The sequence below is a fragment of the Trachypithecus francoisi genome, unplaced genomic scaffold (genome assembly GCF_009764315.1).
Source record: "Trachypithecus francoisi isolate TF-2019V2 unplaced genomic scaffold, Tfra_2.0 Lachesis_group7, whole genome shotgun sequence".
In the NCBI taxonomy this organism is placed as follows: Eukaryota; Metazoa; Chordata; class Mammalia; order Primates; family Cercopithecidae; genus Trachypithecus; species Trachypithecus francoisi.
In genome coordinates this window covers 96,579,382-96,600,404 of record NW_022681472.1, presented here as the reverse complement: position 1 = coordinate 96,600,404, position 21,023 = coordinate 96,579,382, and the positions used below count along the sequence as shown (strand labels likewise).

Sequence of the window (21,023 nt, the reverse complement as noted above, 5' to 3'; positions counted from 1 at the left end):
GCCACCAGCAGTGCCCAGGCAGGCCAAAGCTCCACCACAGACCTGGGGGCTGTAACCACTGCTTCCACAGGCAGGCTGGTAGGTGGGCACCTGGCAAGAGCATGGGCCCACTCATGGGGCTCCCACCCAGGCTGCCACTGGGCCCCAGGCACCCAGCATCAGGCAGGCAGCAGGTGATGCCCACCAGGCACCAGGAGCCTCCCAAATCTGTGGCCACTCAGGCCCTGCCAGGCCCACCTGGAGCCTCCCAAGCTCCAATGGCGCCAGGAGAACCACCCAGTAATGGGTAGAAACCTGACCCCAGGAGGTGCTTAGTACCACCCTGTGGCCTGCTGCAATGACCAATCCCAACCCAGGACTCAGACCCTACCCCCCTAGCCCAGTGCCAAGCCCCAGCTCCCCACACCTGGACTCAGCTCGGCCAGCCTCACCCCTGTGGGCCTGGACCGTCCCCTAATGGAACCAGGGATGCCAGAGGAAAGGAGCAAGGGAGGAGAGGTGGCGGGGGAGGACGCAGAGGAGGGGGACAGTCACAGGGAGGGGTTCTGACCCCACTCACAAGGTGGCACCAAACCACGGCGGTCAGGACTGGGCTCTGGGCTTACAGGGCCTGGGGTCAAGGCCAGTGCTGTCTGTGACTATTTCTCCCCTCTGAGCCCTGGTTCCCCACCTGTAAAAGGTATGGCAAGCCGTGGCTCACCGGGGTCTTGAGGGGACGAGGAGACAGTGGACACTGACAGCTAGAAGACGAGGCCTCTGGCAGCAGCTCAGATAAGGAAACTGAGGCACGGCCAGGAGAAGTGTGACCCCAAATGTGGCCATGCAAACCCTCCAGGTACCCCTTCTGCCACCCTAGAAGCCCACCTGGCAGCAGAGCAGGTAGGGCAACTTCCCTGCCTGGGGGTGTGACACAGCCAGGCCGCCCTCCCAGACCCCCTCACCCTGGCCTTGTCATTACCCCAGCACCCCAGCCCCCAACCTGCCCTTCCTGGGGGTAAGGATGGGGGTGTCAGTGCTTGGAAAGCATCCCAGCAGCCACTGCCAGCCAGGCCACCTGTTGACACCACACGGTGCCACACTCCGGCACATAAGGCCTGCATCCTGGGCTACCTGCCCTGCACAAGGCCCACCACCCACCTCCCCATCCCTGCAGGGGCGTCCTGCCCTCTACACTGCTCTGCACCCTCCTGAAGCTCAGCAGTGCCTCTGAGCCTCCCCAGCCCCCACCCTGGATCACAGGACTCCCACCAACGAGGACTGGAAACCAGGCAGTCATCCATTCATTCATCCGTTCATTCATCCAATTTGACAAATATGTACTGAGCACCTTCAAGGGCCGGGTGCTGGGCCAAGCTTGGAAGATTCAGGAAAGAAATGGACAGAACCAGCACACAGCCCGCCCACCTTCTCCTGCCCTCCCAGGTGGGGTTGCCCAGTCACCCCTCCACCCCCTGCCCTGCCAAGCTGCCTCCCACACTCCCCGGGCGAGTGGGCCAGGTAATGACAATGTCGTGGGTTTCCAGGGAGGGTCTGAGACGCCGGCATCTCTGCTGAGTCGGGGGTCACTTCCTCCCTGGAGCCAAGTCACTTGGTTCCTCAAAGAGACCCCATGCCAACCTGTGCCTCAGGTTCCCAGGCTGTCACAAACAGGGTTAGAAGGTAGGATGCCTGGCTCACAGCAGAGACACTGCCATGGCAGGCAGATCAGGTCCCAGGGCCGTCAGGCCTCCACTCCCCCTATTGTCCCCAACTGTCCACAAGCTGCCTCCACAGGGCTGCCCACCTCACCTCCCAGCCCACCCCCACAAGCTCCCTCCCCACCTCCTGGCCTGGGTCATGCTCTGCTGGGAACACCGCCTCCTCAGGGGAACCTTCACTACCTAGTAACAGCCACTCCCTGCACCTCGGCTTCCTCCTGTCAAGAGGGACAGCAACCGTCCCTCCCTTACAGAGTTATCGGAAATAAATGGATCTAGGCATGAAAAGTGTTCAGAACAGTGCCTGGTGCTGCCTGTGTGGCCCCTGTATCCCCGAACCCCAGAGAGGATGCCACCCCTTCTCCTCTGGTCTTGGTCTGGGTCCAGGCAGGAATGGGACACTCAGGCCTGGGTGTCCTCCGAGGCCACAGTGAGCCCCTAGCCGCTGCCTCCCTGACCCCCACCTCGCTGTGGGCCCAGGTCTCGGGGCCTCTCACCCACGTCATTATGCCTTCTCCTTGTCAATGTCCCTGACACCCTCAGGCAGCTCAGGACCCCAACCAGAGAATCAAAGGGAGAGCACAGATCTGCCCCCAGAGGGCCACCACTGGGCCAGCCCTGCTTCTACCATTGAGGCCCCATGGGCCCACTGGTCTCCCTACCTGGTTGGGGTCTCTAGTCTACCACCCCTCCCTTCCCCCACCCCCACCCAATCACCAGCCCAGCCTCCTCACCAGGGCAGGTATCAAGGGAGGTACACGTATCCTTGTCTCTTGAAGGCAGCTTGATTCATGTTTGGTAAGTGTGCAGCCCACCTCCAGCCCAGACTAGACTTTGGGTCAAGAGCCCACGTCATCTGCCCACCCACCTGACAAGCCACCCCCTACAGCGAGGCCTGGCACAGGACTGGAGACACAATGGTGGTCCCCACCCTGCTGCTTCTCACATACTTTCCATGGCTCCCTATGGCCTACAAAACCAAGTTCCGGCTTCTCAGCCTGGCCCACTGGCCCCTCTGCCCTTGCCTCCCTCACAGGTGAGGAGGGGGAGGGATTGTAGGAGTCACACTCCAGGTACCCTCTTCTCTCTCCCAAGAATGTCCCTGGACACACCTCCTCATGCTCAAGATCAGACCAGAGTCCCTCCTCCTCCAGGAAGCCTGCAGGTACCCTCAGTGCCTGGGTCTCCCCTACCACGTTTCCATTCATACATGTACCTGCCAAACACGCTCTGGGCTCCAGGCCCCATGGTAGGTGCTGGGTGGGGGTCAGGGGTGAGCAAACCCCATCAGCTACCTTCAGAGGGCACTGGTTGGGTGGTCAGTGGGGGCGGGAGGACACACACTAACCAGGCAAAGGATTATGGCAACAGGAAACGGCATGCGACCCACAGAACCATTGAGTCCCGTCCGTCCTGTGATTGCTGGCGGGGGGGTGCTCAATCACGGAGGCCTCTCTGAGGAGGTGGCCTTCAGGCAGGGTGAGATCCTCCCAGAGGGTGGTATGGGCTCCCAAGATGGGGAATGTACCAGACTCCACTGAGCCCCACGAGCCAGCACACATCAAGTCTGTTCCCACTGACATCTCAGAGCCCTTTCATGCCCCATGTTCCATCACCCCCGCCCCCATGCGTGCTGTCACCCCCACCAGAGATCCAAGCCTTATGAGCCCCATTTGACACAGAGGCCGGCCGGACGGGGCAGAGCCGCTGGAAACCAGGTTTGCCAGTGCTAAGCCCAGGGCTCCTTCTCTTCCACCCCAGCAAATCCTGAGAGCCTCATCTGTTCAGAGCCCAGGGGAGGCTGACGAGGCATGAGCAGCCTGCAGAGCAGCCGAGCAGATGGCAGGAGACTCACGCCTGGACTCAGACACTGCACCCCAGGCCAGCTTCTCAGATCCCCAACTCAGCCAGGGACTGGCCAACCAACCCAGAAAGCCACTGAGACTTTAGACCTCACAGGGATGAATAAAACCCAAGATAAGAGCCGATGACCACCTCAGCTGCCATTTGTGAACAATAATCTCGATGTTTGCCACATGTTGGGAACCTGATTTTTGACAGAGCCTGATGACTGTCGGGATCAGTAGGTCTTGAGTCTTCTCTGCTTATTAGGTGGGGAGCATCTGCAGCTCTGAACCCCCGCTGACCGCGCACTGCAGTGGGGTTGAGCAGCCTCGCCGGCTGCTGTGAGGATGAAGAGGTGAAGTTGGCCCACACTCCGGTGCGGGCGAGAGTCACATCTGCTCTAATGGCCATGCCGACCACGGGGCCGCGTGGCCAGCCTGGTTCCGGTCCCACGGCACCTCCAAGGGCACCTGTGTGACTGGGGTGACCCAGGCAGCCCTGGTCCACCCTGCCGTCCTGGAGTGACCGCTCACAGGACCTCCTTTAGTGACAGAGTGATAAGGGACAAACCATGCGGCCACAGAGTGATGACCCTCAGCTATAAAGACAGGCCACGAGCAGAGGGGATCGGGAGCTTTCTCCTCTGCAGAAGAATCAGGTTGACCCCCACCCGCTGGACCCCCACCCCTGCCTCCGGATGGTGCAGCTGGGAGTCGAGGCCAGAGGTCAGCGATCTAGGGACACAGCTCAAAAAGCCGGCCTCCGCACATCGCCACGTGGGGTCTGGGGAGAGCTGGGTCCCGGCGCCATTCAGGGGGGCTCCGGAGGAGGCGCTTTCGCCACCAGGGCGGCGCCCTCGCCCACCCGATCGACTGCACGCTCAGGCCCAGCGGCGCGCGTGCGCGGAAGGCAGGGCCCCCTCCCTCGCGGGCCGCTCTCCCTGGTCTGTCCCACGTTCCGGGCCCGCCAAGGCCCGCGCAGACACTCACCCGGCAGGCAGGTCCTCCTGACTCGCTCGGAGTCAGCCCAGCCGCGCCGCGGGCTTTATCCCCGCCTGCGCCTGCCCTCCCCGCCCCCGCGCCCCCCTCCCCTGCCCTACCCGCCCCACTCCCCACGCCTTCCACTACCCTCCCCAACCCTCTGCCCCCTCCCCGCGGCCCCCTACCCCCCTCCCCGCCCCCACACCCCTCCCCGCTCCCTACCCCCCTCTCCCCGCTCCCTACCCCCCTCTCCCCGCTCCCTACCCCCCTCTCCCCGCCCCCTACCCCCCTCCCCGCCCTCTACCCCTCTCTCCGCCACGCCCCCTACCCTCCACCCCACCGCCGCCTGCCTCCTATCCCCCCTCGCCCCGCCCCCCGCATCCCACCACCACCTCCCCCCCCCCGGCCCCGCCCCGCCCCCTGCCCCCCCGCCCTCTGCCCACCACGTACGTCAAAAGGGCCCACCCGGAGTCATGTGGGAGGCGGGGGCGCGGGGCTGGCCACTCCCCCGAAGGACCCTGGCATGCTCCGGCTGGGGCCTCGAATTGGGACCGGCCCGCAGGGTCCCAGGGCTGAGGCGGGTACCGTGGTCCCGGCCAGAGGGCAGGAGGGCCCCTCCAGCGCTGGCCTGGCCTCTGGGGCCCACGAGAGACAGGGTGGTCCCTAGGGCCCTGTAACAGCGGGAGGGGGCGGGAGGAGGGTGGCGTACGGAGACCCAGGCCCTGCAACTAGGGTGGGGAAGGACTCGGGGCTGCCCGTGGCTCCGGCCTGTCTCCTCACGTCCTGCAGCAGGCTGGGAAGAGGGTCCCAGGGCCCGCTCCTTGCTGCGCTGGAGGGAGCCTCAGTGCATCCCCAGCACTCCCACGTGCCCACACAGAAGGGCCGGGACCCTGCAGCCCTCCTCGGCTGCTCAGCCCCCTGGGTCTCTTCCCTCCCAGGTGGCAGGCCTGGGCTCAGCAGGCCCTCACTTCATCCTGTTGTCCCCATTTCCTCCAGGAGGAAGTGCAGGCAGACAGGGGAGGCGACTTAGTGGTCCCCACCCAGACTCCCCATCACCCACCCCCCCCCCCACACAAGTTCTAACATAGTTCCTTCCGCAGGAAGTGGGAACTTCACTAGTGGAGGAGGGGCTGTTCCTGCAGTCCAGGGCCAGGGTCACCTGCCCCTCCCCCATCAGGATGCTGCCCCAGGCCTAGTGATATCAGGAGGGGGTGGAGCCCTCCTACCTCACCCTGGAAAGGATGAGGGGGTGTCTCTCAGTCTAGCCCAGCCTCCAGGACTCTACCTCCTGGGGCAGAGAGCGGCCACTAAGAAGTCCACACTTATCCCTGCTCCCCCCAGCCACCCAGACAGCTGCCCCCTAACTCACCACCCCCTGCCTAGGCACCCCATCCACCTGTGCCAGTCTGGGGCTGCCCAGCAGTCACTATGCCCCAGCCTAGGGCTCTTCCCAAGCTCTGTGCCCGCACTCTCCTCAGCCGCCCACCCAAACCTCTCCTGCTCCTCAAGACAGAGTGCGGAGACCCACACACCTGCCACCAGGCTGCTGCTCCCACGCGCCCTCTGTCTGGCTGCCCTTCTCTCTCCCTACCAAGCCACCTCTTCCAGCCTCCCGGTGAGTGAGCCTCCCCTGCCGCAGCCACCATCCCCCACTACAGTCCCAGAAGCCAGGTCTACCTGGAGTCACCCACCAGGCTGGGCCCCCAGACCCCAGGGTCACACTCGGCCCCTTTTGATCTCCCCAGGGTAGGATACAAACCTCAGGGATCATTGTACATGAGTGGCCTAATGTCCAGCGATTGGACAGGACAGCTTCACAACGGCAGGCCAAGTCAGTGGCTCAGACAGGACTCCCAGTTCAGTGCTCATGCCTCACCTCCCGGGATGACTGAGAACCCAGTGTAGAAACTGCCCAGTGGGGAGCTCTGGCAAGCACACACACTGACCTGCATATACAGATGTGTGCTCACGTGCACACACACACGTGCCACAGAAACAGATGACCAGATCAGATGCCTGTGCTGGGAAGATGGGGACCCCATTGCCCTGCAGCAGTCCAGCCCTACGGTGCCCACCAGAGCCTCCAGGGACACCATGAGCCCTGAATCCTCCATGCCCTCCTGTCCACACCCCATCTTTCATCTTGCCTGGAAGGCCTCTGTCCAGGCTAGAATGAGGATGGCACAGGAAGGAGGATGGCACAGCCACACCAGCTGTGGACCAGTCACTGCCCTCTCTGCAGCAACCCTGACCCATCTTGGGACAGACGCAGCTGGACTCCTGAGAGTTTCCAAAACCATGGCCTCCGTAACATGCAGGTTTCCAGGCCACACCCAGCTCAGGTGCCCCACTCACACACTCACGCACACACGTGGCCGCACCTGGCCCTGGGCAGGTAGGAGCTGTGTTGTCGGCCCTAACCCTCCCCGACCCCAGCCTCCCACCCCAGAGCTCTGTTATAACACACCTGGCAGCAGCAGCTTGTGTTGAGAATCAGTCACTGGAGTACAAGGTGTTGGGTCGGAAATTGTGCGGCTCCAGGATTCTAGACGGGAGGAAGCAGGCATGAAGCCTGCCCTGGCCCTGGCGTTAGGCCTGCATGCCCACCGTCCTGCTGCCTTCCTCCTGGGCCCCATTTAGCCCGTGCTGTGCCACCCACATCCAAGGCCCCTAAAGGCCAGTACCCAGAAGTGGGCTTGGTGTCCCGGAGGGCATGGAGTTTCATTCGGAGCTCATGGCCTCTGAGAGGGAGCCTCTCCCCGCCCCAGTCCCTGAGCCCCTGCCAAGAATGCAGAGGCCCCCAGCAGGCCCAGAGGAGGCCCCTGATCTGGCCTCCCGGAGAGCTCAGGGCCTCCCTGGCACACCAGGGCACGGCCCCTACCCCTCCTGGGCCACACACCAGTGGACCCTCAGCAGACACAGCTGACTCCAGGACAGGAACCGACCCCCAAGCTCTCCAAGGGTCCGCGTGGCCTGATGGTCCCTTCTGCTGGCCGGAGGAGCCTGCCCAGGAAGGTCCTCGCCCATCAGCATCAGCCAGAGGCCCCAAAGTGGTCCGCAGTGGGGGAAGGGCATGAGGCCAGCCCTGAGCCCACTGGGCCTGGCTAAGCCTCCACCCAAGTGCCCCCTGGGAACTCCGCAACCCTCCCGTGCATGCTGTGTGCCTCTGGGCCCCTCTCCCGAGCTCCCAGACCTTGTTAGTCACCCACACAACATGGGAATCATGAACCCATCACCAGGTGAGAACACACAGGAACTGCCCCTGAGTTGTGTGCCCCAACTCTGGCAGTGCCCACAGAGTTGTCCCAGAGGCCAAGAGGGCAGGGTGGGCAGCGGGTGCGCTTGCTGTGGGAGGGCTCAAGCTAAGCCTGCTCTGCAGAAAGGATCCAGAGTTTGACTGAATTCCATGTGCCTGCCTGGATAGAGCCAGGCCTTGGGCCCACGGGCCGTCTCCATGGAGAAGAGGCCATGGCTCCTCCTCGGGACCTCTGGACCATCCAGGGGACAGGGTCCCGAGGGCCATGAGCATGCAATCAGCACTAGGCAGGCAGGCAGCCCCTGCCTGCTGTTCCTGGTGTGCCTGTCCCCAAACCCAGGAGCAGGGTCACACCCCACCCAGCACCTTCACGGGAAGGGGAGTTCTGCCCTCTAGCAGGGGAGCCCATCCCCCATGCCCACCCAGCCACGCGTGCTCACTTGGGAAGTGGGGAGCTGGGCCGACCTGTTCCTCCACCGTGGGACCCTGTCAGCAGGGTGTCCAGGAAGCTTGTGGTCCCAGAGGATGGCTGGACCTTGGGGCCATTTCCACCATACCCAGACGCCCTGGGCAGGGCAGCAGTCATGTACACCTCTGCTGTATCACAGAAGACGAGGAGCCCACCCTCAGCCACTGCCCAGCGCACCATCCCCATACACCCCACAACGCCCCTCCCTGAACCCAGTGTCCAGTCCCATGAAAGGCGGAGAAGGCCCAAGAACCCCGTGTAGTGGCCTTGCACGGTGCCCTCCGCACAGGCAATGTCCATGTCTGTCCTCAGATCAGTCCTGGAAGGCGCCCATCACCCCCTTTTATGGATGAGTAAACTGAGGCTCAGGCTGTGCAGTCAGCAAGAGCTCTGAGAGGCTGAGATGGGATTCAGGGCCCACGCAAGGTGGGCACTTTCTCTGCATTTTCTTCTTAAAGCAGCCAAGCCCTACACTCCATGTCAGCGTCCCAGCAGGCGCGGTCACCCTGTGCTCAGTCCCTGGGATTCCCTCCTCTGTGCCACCCAGGGCCTGTGGGGTCAAGGGGGCAGGAGGGGGGTTTGAAATCATGGAGCTGGCCAGGGCCACTGGCCAAGGCTCTAGTGGACGCACGTCAGAGGGGCCTGAGGAGCCGCGGGAAAGAGCTCTGACCTGGCCTCAGGAGGCCACGTCCAAAATAGCCAGCCCGGCACGGTGAGGGGACTCAGCCGGCGTGCACGTAGGCCTCTCGGCCCCAAGCACTGCCAAGCTGGCTGCAGAAGGTCATAGCTATTTCTGGGCTGGCCCGATGGTGAGATGCAGCCTGGCACCCCCAGAGCCAGTGCACACGGCGCCACCGAGGCCCAGCGGGATGGGGCTCCCCCCAGGACACACGGTGGAGGGGCTGGAGGGGCCCGCAGGCTCCCCATGGTTCCTAGATCCTGCTGGGGGAACCGGTGCGATGGCCTTTCCTCTCTGAGCCATCTCCCTCCCAAAAGGCATGTGCAGTGCTATGAGTGGATTGGTTTCATAGTCACACACTGGCTTTTAGAGGCCACCACCACATGCCAAGCCCTGTGCTGGGCACTTGGGTAGACAAAGAACCCGACCCGGTGCCTGAAACAATCAAGAGGGGGCACAAAAAGTGGGGCTTGGCCACTGTCTTCAGCTTCTGTGACCCTGGCATACAGGAGGAGGGTGATTTGTGGCAGGGAGGCCGCTGGGCACACATAAGTCCACCCCGTGCACACAGAGGCGCCCCACGCCTCACCAACCCACACCACCAGTGCTGCCAGCACTGGCCCGGGCTCCATCTACCCTGGGTGTTGGTCTTCCCCATGTGACAAATGGGGAACCTGAGGCTCAGACAGGGTGCGAGACTCAGCCGGTGACCCCCAGGTAGAGCCTCAGCTCAAAGCCAAGGCAGGTAGGTTTTCTGGGGTCCAGGGAAGGGGACAGCTCCTTTCAATCCCCGAGGCCTGGCCATTGCTCAGTCCGTGGCCACTGTCCTCACACAGGGCTGCCAGCTTGGGAGTGTGACCTGGTTCCCCTCCTGGCTCCCCATTGTGAGCTGTGTGATGGGCACATCCCTCAACCTCACTCTGCTGTGTGCTCATCTGTGGGATGGGTTCACTGGAAGGCTGTCCTCTGTGCCTCAGTGTGCTCATCTGTAGGATGGGTTCACTGGAAGGCTGTCCTCTGTGCCTCAGTGTGCTCATCTGTAGGATGGGTTCGCTGGAAGGCTGTCCTCTGCCTCAGCGTGCTCATCTGTAGGATGGGTTCGCTGGAAGGCTGTCCTCTGTGCCTCAGCGTGCTCATCTGTAGGATGGGTCGCTGGAAGGCTGTCCTCTGTGCCTCAGCGTGCTCATCTGTAGGATGGGTTCGCTGGAAGGCTGTCCTCTGTGCCTCAGCGTGCTCATCTGTAGGATGGGTTCGCTGGAAGGCTGTCCTCTGTGCCTCAGCGTGCTCATCTGTGGGATGGGTTCGCTGGAAGGCTGTCCTCTGTGCCTCAGCGTGCTCATCTGTGGGATGGGTTCGCTGGAAGGCTGTCCTCTGTGCCTCAGCGTGCTCATCTGTGGGATGGGTTCGCTGGAAGGCTGTCCTCTGTGCCTCAGTGTGCTCATCTGTGGGATGGGTTCGCTGGAAGGCTGTCCTCTGCCTCAGTGTGCTCACCTGTAGGATGGGTTCGCTGGAAGGCTGTCCTCTGCCTCAGTGTGCTCATCTGTAGGATGGGTTCACTGGAAGGCTGTCCTTCGTGGACCTGCCCTTGGTGTTCTCCTGGGATCGGAGGGACATTACCCTTTCCAAGAGGCCTCGCCTGAGTCCCTGGAACACTGGCACTGTGCCAGGTACCCACAGGGGCTGTGAGGACACCGAGCGCCCCAAGAAGACCACCACCTGGAGGACAGTTCCCAGCAGGCACCTGACAACCCTCAGGGGAACCTGGGCAGATGGGGCTTCCTCCCCGCAGGGCTTCTTAAAGCCCCTGTCCCTCCACAGATGTGGGGACCTCAGAGCCAGGCGGGTGGCCAGAAGGGCATTTCTGGAATGCTTTTGAAACCAGGCACTAGCAACAATGGTACCTCCCAGAACCCCACCTTGGCAACACCAGATTGGGCCAGCCCCATTCCCCCAGTCTGGCTAGGAGCCTGAGGGCCGGGGCCTCCTGACTGCTGCCCATCTGTGTGGCTGTGGGCAGTTCTGTGATCCTGGGGCCTCATCCGTGACATGGAACTTCAGACAACTCAGGCCATGGCATGAGGGGATGGCAGGCGGGCCATGTGGGCTGTGACCATGGTGACCATCCGCAGCAGGGGCTGGGCAGAACCAGGCCTGGTCACCTCCCCAACCCAGCCTGTATGTCCCCATGTTCATCACGGCCGTGGTGACAGTGGCTTGAGGGTAGCAAGTTTAGCTCCCGGCTGCAGGCATTGGCTTCCATGACAACAGCCAAGGCCAGACTGGATGCCCAGCCCAGGTGGGTGGCAGGCAGGCACTGCCCCAGGGAGGGGGCTCCCCATTAGCAGGCACCGCTGGGCACCCAGCCACGGCCCCTCACCAGCCCAGGCAGGGCAGGAGGAGGCCTGGGTCACATGGTGCATCCTGGGAGCTGGGCACGCCGAGCAGCCCGCACTGCCCGATTTGAGCACCTGCCCAGCTCCCAAGAGAGAAGGAGGGGAACCATCAGAACCAGCGGACCTAAGGGAGACCTGCTCTCCCAGGCATCTGAAGACTCAGCAGGCAGGTGGGGAACACCCCAGGGAGGAGCCAGAAACCTACAGGCGCTTTCCAAAGGACCTCAGCTCAGAACGCATCCTGCCAGCCTAGGGGCTACGCCGAGCCCTGTGCCATCTTATGCCCTCCTGCACAGCCCCCTGGGGGCTCTGGGCATTGCCGTGGTGCCCAGAAGGGGTGGGCAGGAGGTCAGGCCACAATCACCAGGCCTGCAGGCAGACTAGGCGCCGGGTCCACGGATGGAGGCTCCCATCCTTCCCATCCCCCTGTCCCACCAGTATCTGCCACCAGATAGCCCTGGACCTGAAGGGTGGATCTGGGGGTGGAGGGAGCTCACAGGAGCTGGTCTCTACCCCGCCAGCTCCAGGACTCAGAGACAGCCCTGGGCCAGGAACTTTGCCCTGTCTGGCAGTGCTGCAGCCAGGCCATTCACATGGGCCTGCTGGATGCTGGCAGCTCCCAGGCCTCCCCCAGCAGGGCCCAGGGAGGACTTGGGAAGGCAGCAGTGGGTCAGCACCTTGGGGACTGGGAGATGCTCAGGTCACACTGCTTTCATGTTGGGGCCGGGAATCCCCAAGGAACCATGCAGACTGGAACCCCACCCTCCAGAATCAAATGCCCCACCAGTCCACCCAGATGAGCAAAGAAAACAGGTTATCCACATCAGGGCGTGGTGACGCTACACAGCAGCGTGGGTACCTCACAACCTTGTCTGTGCCTTCACTCAACTCCCCAGTGGCAAGGCACTCTGTGAAGGCCGGGGAAGGGCCTTCTTAGTCTAGTCTGTAGTGCCCACCAAGCTCCTGCCCTGCCCTGAGCCCTGGATGAGTGCCAGCATCCCTCTGTTCTCCAGTAGCCGGTGACGTCCCCATAGCACTGGGAACCCGGGGGCAGGGCAAGGACACTTTAACCCTATTTTACAGACTTCTGAGAGCTGCTCAGGACAGAGCCTGTGTAGGCGGGGGTGCTATCCTAATTTATTTTTTGAGATAAAATTCATAACGCATGAAATCCACCATTTTAGTCTTTTTTTTTTTAGACGGAGTCTCGCTCTGTTGCCCAGGCTGGAGTGCTGTGGTACGATCTCGGCTCACTGCAACCTCCGCCCCCGGGTTCAAGCAACTCTCCTACCTCAGCCTCCCAAGTAGCAGGGATTACAAATGCCTACCATCACACCCAGCTAATTTTTGTATTTTCAGTAGAGATGGGGTTTTGCTATGTTGGCCAGGCTGGTACCAAACTCTTGACCTCAGGTGATCCACCCGCCTTGGGCTCCCAAAGTGCTGGGATTACAGGCATGAGCCACCAGTCCCAGCCATTTTAGCCATCTTAAAGTGTGTCCTTCCGTGTTTTTAATATATTCACAGTGCTGTGTAATCATCACCACTAATTCCAGAACACTTCCATCACCCCTTCCACCAGCAGTCACTCCACCCTCCTCCCCCAGCCCCTGGCAACCACCAGTCTGCTTTCTGTCTCTGTGGACTTGCCTGTTCGGGACATTTTTTATGAATGGCCTCACCACGTGGCCTTCTGCGCCTCGTTCCTTTTGCTTCTCCTGGCGTTCTAAAGGCTCAGCCACGGCGCAGCCTGGGTCTGTGCCCGCTCCACTTGTTGGCTGCTTCTATTCTACTGCAGGAGTGTGCAATCTTTTGGCCTCCCTGGGCCTGGGCCACACTGGGAGAACTGTCTAGGACCACACATAAAATACACTAACACTAATGATGGCTGATCACCAAAAAAAAAAAAAAAACCCTCATAATGTTTTAAGAAAGTTTATTAATTTGGCCGGACACGGTGGCTCACACCTGTAATCTTAGCACTTTGGAAGGCTGAGGCAGGTGGATCACTTGAGGTCAGGAGTTTGAAACCAGCCTGGCCAACATGGCAAAACCCCATGTCTACTAAAAATACAAAAATTAGCAGGGCATAGTGGTGGGCGCCTGTAATCCCATCTACTCGGGAGGCTGAGGCAGGAGAATCACTTAAACCCAGGAGGCGGAGGTTGCAGTGAGCCAAGATCCCACCACTGCACTCCATCCTGGGCAATAGAGTGAGACTCCATCTCAAAAAAAAAAAACAGTTTACGAATGTGTGTCGGGCTGCACTCAAAGCCGTCCTGGGCCACGCTGCAGACTGGGCAGGCTTGTTCTACTGTATGGGCCTGCCACATTCCGTCTGTCCGTTCCTCAGCTGACGGACATTTGGGGCATTTCCAGGTCTGTCTGAATTTTATTCTCAGGAACTGAGCCAGGGGGCTTTGCAAGGTTGAAGGGAGAGCTACACCTTAACCGTCACCCCACAACTTCTGTTCTCCCAAGACCCCATCGGGTACAGGAGGTTGAGGTCCTACCAGATGCATCCTTGCGGGAGTCCCAGCTTTGTGTCCACATGTATGAAGGAATGGAGGGGGCAGGAGAGGGACTGGGGGTGGGGAGGCCTGGGAGTCCAGGCCAGCGTGTAGACTGCGAGGACACAAGGCAGGCGGGCAGAATCCACACTTTCCAGGGTCTGTCCAGGCTGTGCCAGGCTGCTGAGGGAGGATGCTGGGCAGGTCAGGGTGGGAGGGAGGTCCCAGTGGCCAGGGGAGTTGGGGAGGGACCCTCCAGGATCCCCGACAGAGAGGGCAAAGGGTACCCCCCAAGGGCCTGAGAGAGAACCCAGAAGGTGAAGGTGGCATCAGAGATGGGCCTTAGAGGACAAGAAAGATTTCTGAGTGCATTTTTGGAAGTTCAAAACATAACCCGCATGACCTTGCACATAGGGCACAGGGCAAAGACTTACTTAATTCGCTCAGTGGGAATGGCAGGAGGCAAAGCCGGCTCAGAGGAGGATTCAGGGCAAAGTGCCTACAGCCCTTGAGAGCTGGCAAGATGGATTAAGATGGAAAGAAGAGGTGGGCTGTCAGTGGTGTGCAGGCAACGCAGCCGTCACCACTCGCCATCTTCTCTGCCACAAAGAATCCACTTGCACCTCTACCAAAACTGTAGTTCACGCAGGATGTCAATGAGTCTGGGCCCCATCTGATCACAAACACCGGGACACAGAGCAGAGTGGAAGAAGTGGGCGTCCAGACGGGGGTGCGGCTGGAGCAAGGGCCAGAAGCAGGAGGGCAGGCAGCGGAGAGAGGAGGGCAGGACTTCCCAGGGGTACACCCCAGGGAACTATTCTCCGGAAAGGGCGGGCTCTGGGTAGCAGCGGAGAGAGGAGGGCAGGACTTCCCGGGGGACACCCCAGGGAACTGTTCCCCGGCTTCTCAGAAGTGCTTCAGGGCGTGGACAGGCCTCCACAATCCCCAGTCCAGGCACGTCACGGAACCAAGTGCAAGGTGAAGAAGTGGAAAGTCCCCAGAATCCCCAGACGGGGCAGGAAAGCAGCCATGGGTGGTTGACAAGTGAAATGGTGACACCTGAGCCCAGATACCTAAAGCCACCGCCCAGAGGGGCCATCGAGGGTCACCAAGAATCTGGGATACCCACTGGCATCCTGAGTATCCCCACTGCTGCCCCCACCACTGTCCTTGACCTAAGTCAGATCATAGTCCCCTCTGCACAAAGCCTCCAATGGTGCCCACATCACTCAGGAAAACCAAAAATCTTTATCGCCCTAAAGGCCCCACACGACCTGCTCCCTGCCCTCTGACCTCCTACCACTGCCCCCTCCTCATCTGCTGCAGCCTCACCTGCCTCCCAGCTGTTCCTGCAACTTGCCAAGCACAGTCCTGCCTCCGACCCCTTGCACTGGCTGTGCCGGTGGCCAGGAGCATGCTCTGTCCTCACGTTGTCCGGTGCTGGCCCCTTCTTATCACTCGGATCTCAGGTTCAGCATCCTCCTGTTCCTCCTGCTAGCCACCGAGACCTGTCCTCCGTCCCCCACCCACGGTAGGGGTCATCTGTCCTCCTTCTGGCAAACTTGTCCGCCTCTCTCCCCGCACAGGACAAGAGCCCAGCCACAGCCCCAACCTCGACTCCCTGGTTCTGTGAGCCCCGTACACAGCAGGTGCTGGCTCAGTGGGTGTGTGAACACATTCGACTGTCCCGTGAGTGGGAGTAAGGCAGAGACAAGCATCCCCAGTGAGGGATGAGGATGCTGAGGACGGAGAAAGGAACGCCCGCCAGCAGCCATTCCTTCTCACCCAAGCACTCCCAGCAACACAGTGACCAGGGCATCTGTGGATGGACCCAAAGTCACTGTTCGGGTGGTCTTGGGGAAAACTAACTCTGACCTCAGGGACCCGGAGGTTGGAGGGCCTGGAGGAAGGATCGTCTGCTGGGTGTCTAGCCAAAATTGCTTGGGGAGACCCCAAGGAAGATAGGACACGCCAAGCACCCAGAAAGAACTGGGGGCCACTTCTACATGGGGCCCACAGGACAAGGAGCCAGGCATGCAAGGCCCAAGGGACCTGGGTCCCCACTGACTCGCTGCTCCCTCACCAGGGGGCCAGGGCCCTAAACAGTGCCAGAGAGGTCCTGCTTATTCCTGGGGCAGCCCCTGCAGCCCTGTTCGTGACTTGTCTGTCCCTGTCATGAACTGTGGGCAGCAGACCAGGAGTGTTGACTGACCCATGCCAGGTCCCCAGGATCAGGCACAGGGTCAGGCCCAAAGCAGGTGCCGGTGAACGCTGTGGGATGAGGATTTCTGGCAGTTTAAATGACTTCTTGAACACTCCTGGCAATGTAGACAGTCAGTGCCCAATGGGTGCTGCCAGTGGGTGGTACTTCCTGAGTGCCAGGCACTGCTCCATGCCCTACTTCTGCGCCCGCCCCATGGCTGCCTCCTCCTGGAGGCCCTGAGGGAATCCTTGAGGATGGAGCCCCTGCCTCTGCAGAGATGTTCCGCCTCCAAGCCTCTGCTGACTCAGTATCACCTCCCGAGGACCTGTCCATTCTGTCCATCCAAATCCCACCTCTCTGGAGGCCCATTCACCAGCCCACACTTACTGGGCACCTACTGAATATCATGGCTATACTGTGGGTCCAAGGGAGCTCACGAGGAGAAAGATTCAGTTCCTGGCATGACAGCAAACTTGGCAGAGCAATCAGGAGCTGGACTCATGGCGGCCAGAGACCCCAGGACCCCAGGACAGGGGGAGAGAGGCCCTCAGCTGCTGGGGGGCCCTGCCCCAATGGACCCTCCAACCCCATGAGAATCCCCTATCCTTGACCCAGTTTCTACCCGAACCCCTGAAAGGGGGAGAGGCACAGAGGCCCCGAAGATGGCCCACCTTGTCCTGCACCATCCATCAAGTACAGCAGCTCCTCAAATAACACTGTTGCTGTCAACGTGGTTTCGTGATAACGCTGATGAGAAAAAAATATCGCTTCCCATTCAGGGCCATTGCGTGGCGTGTGCACGAGCTCCCCAGGTCTGTGTGGGTTTCTCCCCATCCTCCAGCTCCCCCATACCCCAACGCGGCGCACATCAGGTAAACAGGAGTGTCGCCATGGCCCTGGCTGAGTGGGTGTGGCTGTGCATGTGAGTGTGCCCCGCAAGGGGTTGGTGTTCTGAGCAGGGTCGGGTCCCACCTTGTGCCCAGAGCTGCTGAGATAGGCTTGGCCACTCGTGATCCTGAACTGGAAAGTGGGTTGGAAAATGAATGAATAAATGAATAAAAAATATTGCAAAATAAAAATTTGTCAAATAGACACAGTCAGACAAATGCATGGCAATACAGGAAGCCGCCACGTTTGTGACTGTTTGATTTTGAAGTGCATGGTGGCAGGAGGCACCCCTGACTACGGTCACCGTGCAGACGTGTGTTCTGTTGTCACTCACTGACACGGAAAGCTGGGGAAGCAATTCTCTTCCCTGTTTAATTCACTTTTCTTACATTATGTGTAGCTCACATTTACTTCAGTGTTTAATATTAGAAGTGTTTGGGGTCTTCATTTGAAGCTTGGTGATGTTTTTGTAACCAGAAGTACCTGGCAGGAACTTAACTGTTACCTATATCTATCAACTAATGGTAATACTAGTTTCCTTAAACCAATTTTCACTTACAACTGGCATCACTTTGCTTAAAGTCGCAGCTTCCAAGAACTTATGGATGACGTGACATGAGGACTCACTGTACACCATACCTAGGAAAAAAGTCTGGGGTGCCCTGTGGCCAGCCTGGGCCCAGCGAGGCCCGGGACTCTCAGACCAGAGCTTCCCCCAACATCCCACAACATTCTCCCTTCTCAGCAGCATCGGCAACACCAGGGAGGGCAGTGCCACTGCACACACGGTGCCCAGCCTCCTCCGTCCTGCGCGAGGCCGCTGCAGCCTTTCCTCTGGGGCTGCGTGCTGGTTGCATGCCCTCTTTCACTTACTGTCTCGTAACAAGACAGGATGGAGAGGCTGACGGGGCTCATCCTGGGGTTAGCCCGGCTCTGCCTGTCTGACCTGGGGAGGTGGCTAACCCTAAGTCCTATCACGCCCTCTGAATCAGGGGCACCACACCCCAGGGCTGCTGGGAGGCTGGATGGAAGAACAGTGGCCCTGGTGCACACAGGAGGTGCTTGGGACCAGCCAGGGACCCTCCTGAGACATCTATTCCTACTCTGGACCTGCCCGCTGGCCAGGCCCCCAGCACACAAGCCCTGGGGCTGCCTGCAGGCACCTGGATCCGCCAAAGCCTGGGTTCTCACGCTCACTTCCTCTTCAGGGGAGGCTGGGGATGCTCGCCAGGCCCAAAACCCCAACACACTCTCAGGGAGGGCTTACCCTAGAAGATCCTGTGTAGACACCTTCTAAAGGGATGGGAAAGGGGAAGCAGAAGCGGGCAGGGGTGGAGGGAAAGTGAGGAAAGAGGGGAGCAGGAGGTAGGGGGAGGGGAAGAGGGGTAGCCAGAGGCGGAAGGGCCATTCCCCAGCCTCCCCATGTGACTCCTGAAGGCAGGAGGCCAGGACAGGCGCAAGGCCGCCAAGAACACAGGGCGCAAGGCCCCACGGAGGTCAGAGATCCCCCTATGGCCAGGCAGGCCCTACTGGCAGTGTCTATGGGAAAGGCCCTGGACGCAGCCTGCTACATTCAGGCCTGTCAGTGGGCACTGGGGTTGCCACAAATGCCAGGGCGGCTGGACCCATCCTGTGGAGTGGGAAGCCCAGGCCCCTGAGCCCGCTCGAGGAGGGTCCAGACCTACAGGGTGACCTGGGGGAGCCCTGAGCAGGGCACCAGAGGACTGAAGGAGGTGGTGGAGAGAGGGGTTCTGCAGGGTCACAAACACCCCGACTGGTCCCATTCATGCCCTCAGCTCCCGCCGGCTGCACCTGCCCACCTCTCCCTTCACCCGCCTCACCCACACCTTGCAGCCTCAGACCTGTCACCCAGGGCGGCCTCCAATGTTCCCAGAGGCTGCACCCTCTGCCAGCACCCCTCTCCTCAACCCCCTTCTCCTGGACACCTCAGCTGCTGCCCAGGTCTCCTCCAGCCCCAACCCAGGGTGGCTTGTGTGATGTCAGGAGAGGTGTGGGATCCCGGGAGCTGGAGGAGTGGCCCTGACAGCACGCAGGCCACCCTGGGCTGAAGCTGGAGTGGCCTCATCTGTGCCCCGAGACTGTGAACTTCATGGGACTGGGCCCTGCTGGGGCCGCAGCGGGGGATGGGTAGGTGACTGTGTGGATGGACAGATGGATGCACTCGGTGAATGGTTTGGTCCATGCTCCAGCCCACGTGCCCCAGCGCCCCCCTCCACCTGCTGTTCTCTGAGCTCCCTGCCCCCCCATGCTTTCCTGGGACTCCACGGCACAGACCTCTGAGCCGATGGCTGTCCTCACAGGCCCGGGGCCCCTCGGGACGGCCCTTCCGGTGACTTCCTGCCAGGGAGGCTGGGGGAGGGGTAAACAAGGCCTCCAGATGGCTTCCTGTGGCTGGGCAGCCGTGGGAACAGCCCGGCCCAGGGACGCCACCAAATGAGGGAGGGTGGGAGCAGGGGCCGGCCAGTAGGATCCATCAGCACAGCATCTGCTGAGATGGACCCGCTGCCCTCTTGGAGCCTCCGACATGGCCGGGGGGGGATGTGACACCCTGTTTACAGAGGGGGGCACTGAAGCACAGGCAGGCAAGTTACCCCAAGGCCAGCCGCGAGACCCCTGAGCCCATCAAACCCAGTGCCCTCCCCTCCACACCAGAGGCTCCTGTCTCTGGCCTCATCTGCAAAGGAGCAGACGAGCTGGCTGGCTGGAGGCCACAACGACAACACATGCAGACATGCAGGTGCCAGCTCGTCTGTCTTCCGTCCCAGCACTGCCACTCCCCAACTGTGTCACCTAGCAGAGTGCCAGCCTCAGACACCAGCTTCCCTCCCTGGGACACAGGGCAGCCGTGGCAGCTGCCACCAGGGGACCCTGAGGTTTAAGGATGTGCCCTGGGTGAGCTCCGGCTGCTGGCCCAGAAGAGGCTCATGACGGTGCCATTCAGAGTGATGCTGTTCCATCAGGTCCTGGGTGCCCAGGAGGAGCCTGTGCTCGCTTGGCTTGCCCCTTCCTGGTGCCTCGTGCACGACTCCCTCTGCACCGTGATGCCATCTCCTCCCAAAAGCCCACCCTGACTAACTGCTTCCTGCCCCACCGTGACTTCTAAGTCTTGGGGACACACGCTTCAGGAAAGGAACTGCCATCTCCAAGTCTATCAATCTCCAGGGAACTGCCGTCTCTAGGTCTAGAAGTCCTACTCATCCATGGGATCTCTTTGGGGTCACGCCCGCCCTTCTCTGCCTCCTGTCATCTCCACAGGGCCAGTGTGGGCCCGGGCAGCCCCCCAAGAGGTGTGGGGAGGCGGGAACTACACAGCAGCCAGGATAGGGACGAAGGCAGTGGCAGGACACACAGCCGGGCACCAACAACCCTCCCATCTGAGCCAGGGTTCTGCCAGTGGGCCAAGAAAGACTCACCCCAGTGCCGAGATGCACATCCTGGCTGTCCGCGGCCTCACTCAGGAGAGCCCATCATGGGGGTGGGGGGATGGCTGGTTAATAAGCATCTGGCCAGACCCAGAGACCAGGGTCCAAGGGTGCCATCGGGAGAGGACCCCAGCCAACACCCAGGGAAATTTCAGTGACACCGCAGAACAGCACCCGAGGCCGGCCTGGTTCTTGTGAAATGAAGCAGAAGCCCAGGGCTGCTGCAGCCATGTACTTACCGGGCTGTTTGAATCTTTATAATGAACATGACCAAATGTGTGACTGAAAAAATAACCACGTTTGGGCTGGGCACAGAGGCGGGCCAGGCGCAGTGGCAGGCCAGGCGCAGAGGCAGGCCGGGCACACAGTGGGCCAGGCACAGTGGCTCACACTGTAATCCCGGCACTTTGGGAGGCCGAGGCAGGAGGATCCCTTGAGTCCAGGAGACCAGCCCAGCCAACATGGTGAAATGCCATCTCTACAAAAAATAGCTAGGCATAGTGGCACATGCCTGTGGTCCCAGCTACTCAGGAGGCTAAGTCAGGAGAATCGCTCATGCCTGGGAGGCAGAGGTTGCAGTAAGCTGAGATCGTGCCATTGCACTCCAGCCTGGACAACAGAGCGAGACTCCATCTCAAAAAAGAGAAAACAATAGCTACA

At 60.8% G+C, this 21,023-nt stretch overlaps 1 protein-coding gene across 2 annotated transcripts in view; it reads right to left on the bottom strand.

The window, feature by feature from the left end:
* The window catches only part of PTP4A3 (protein tyrosine phosphatase 4A3), a 44,683-nt gene that overhangs the window by 16,762 nt on the left and 6,898 nt on the right, over positions 1 to 21,023 (bottom strand). The window contains exon 1 of one of the 2 annotated variants that reach the window (XM_033202301.1): positions 4,532 to 4,625. The exons of the other annotated variant lie outside the window; for it this stretch is intronic. The gene's annotated coding sequence lies outside the window, so the exon portion shown is untranslated. Of the gene's footprint in view, positions 1 to 4,531; positions 4,626 to 21,023 lie in introns of those variants that run through there. 2 annotated transcript variants of the gene reach the window in all.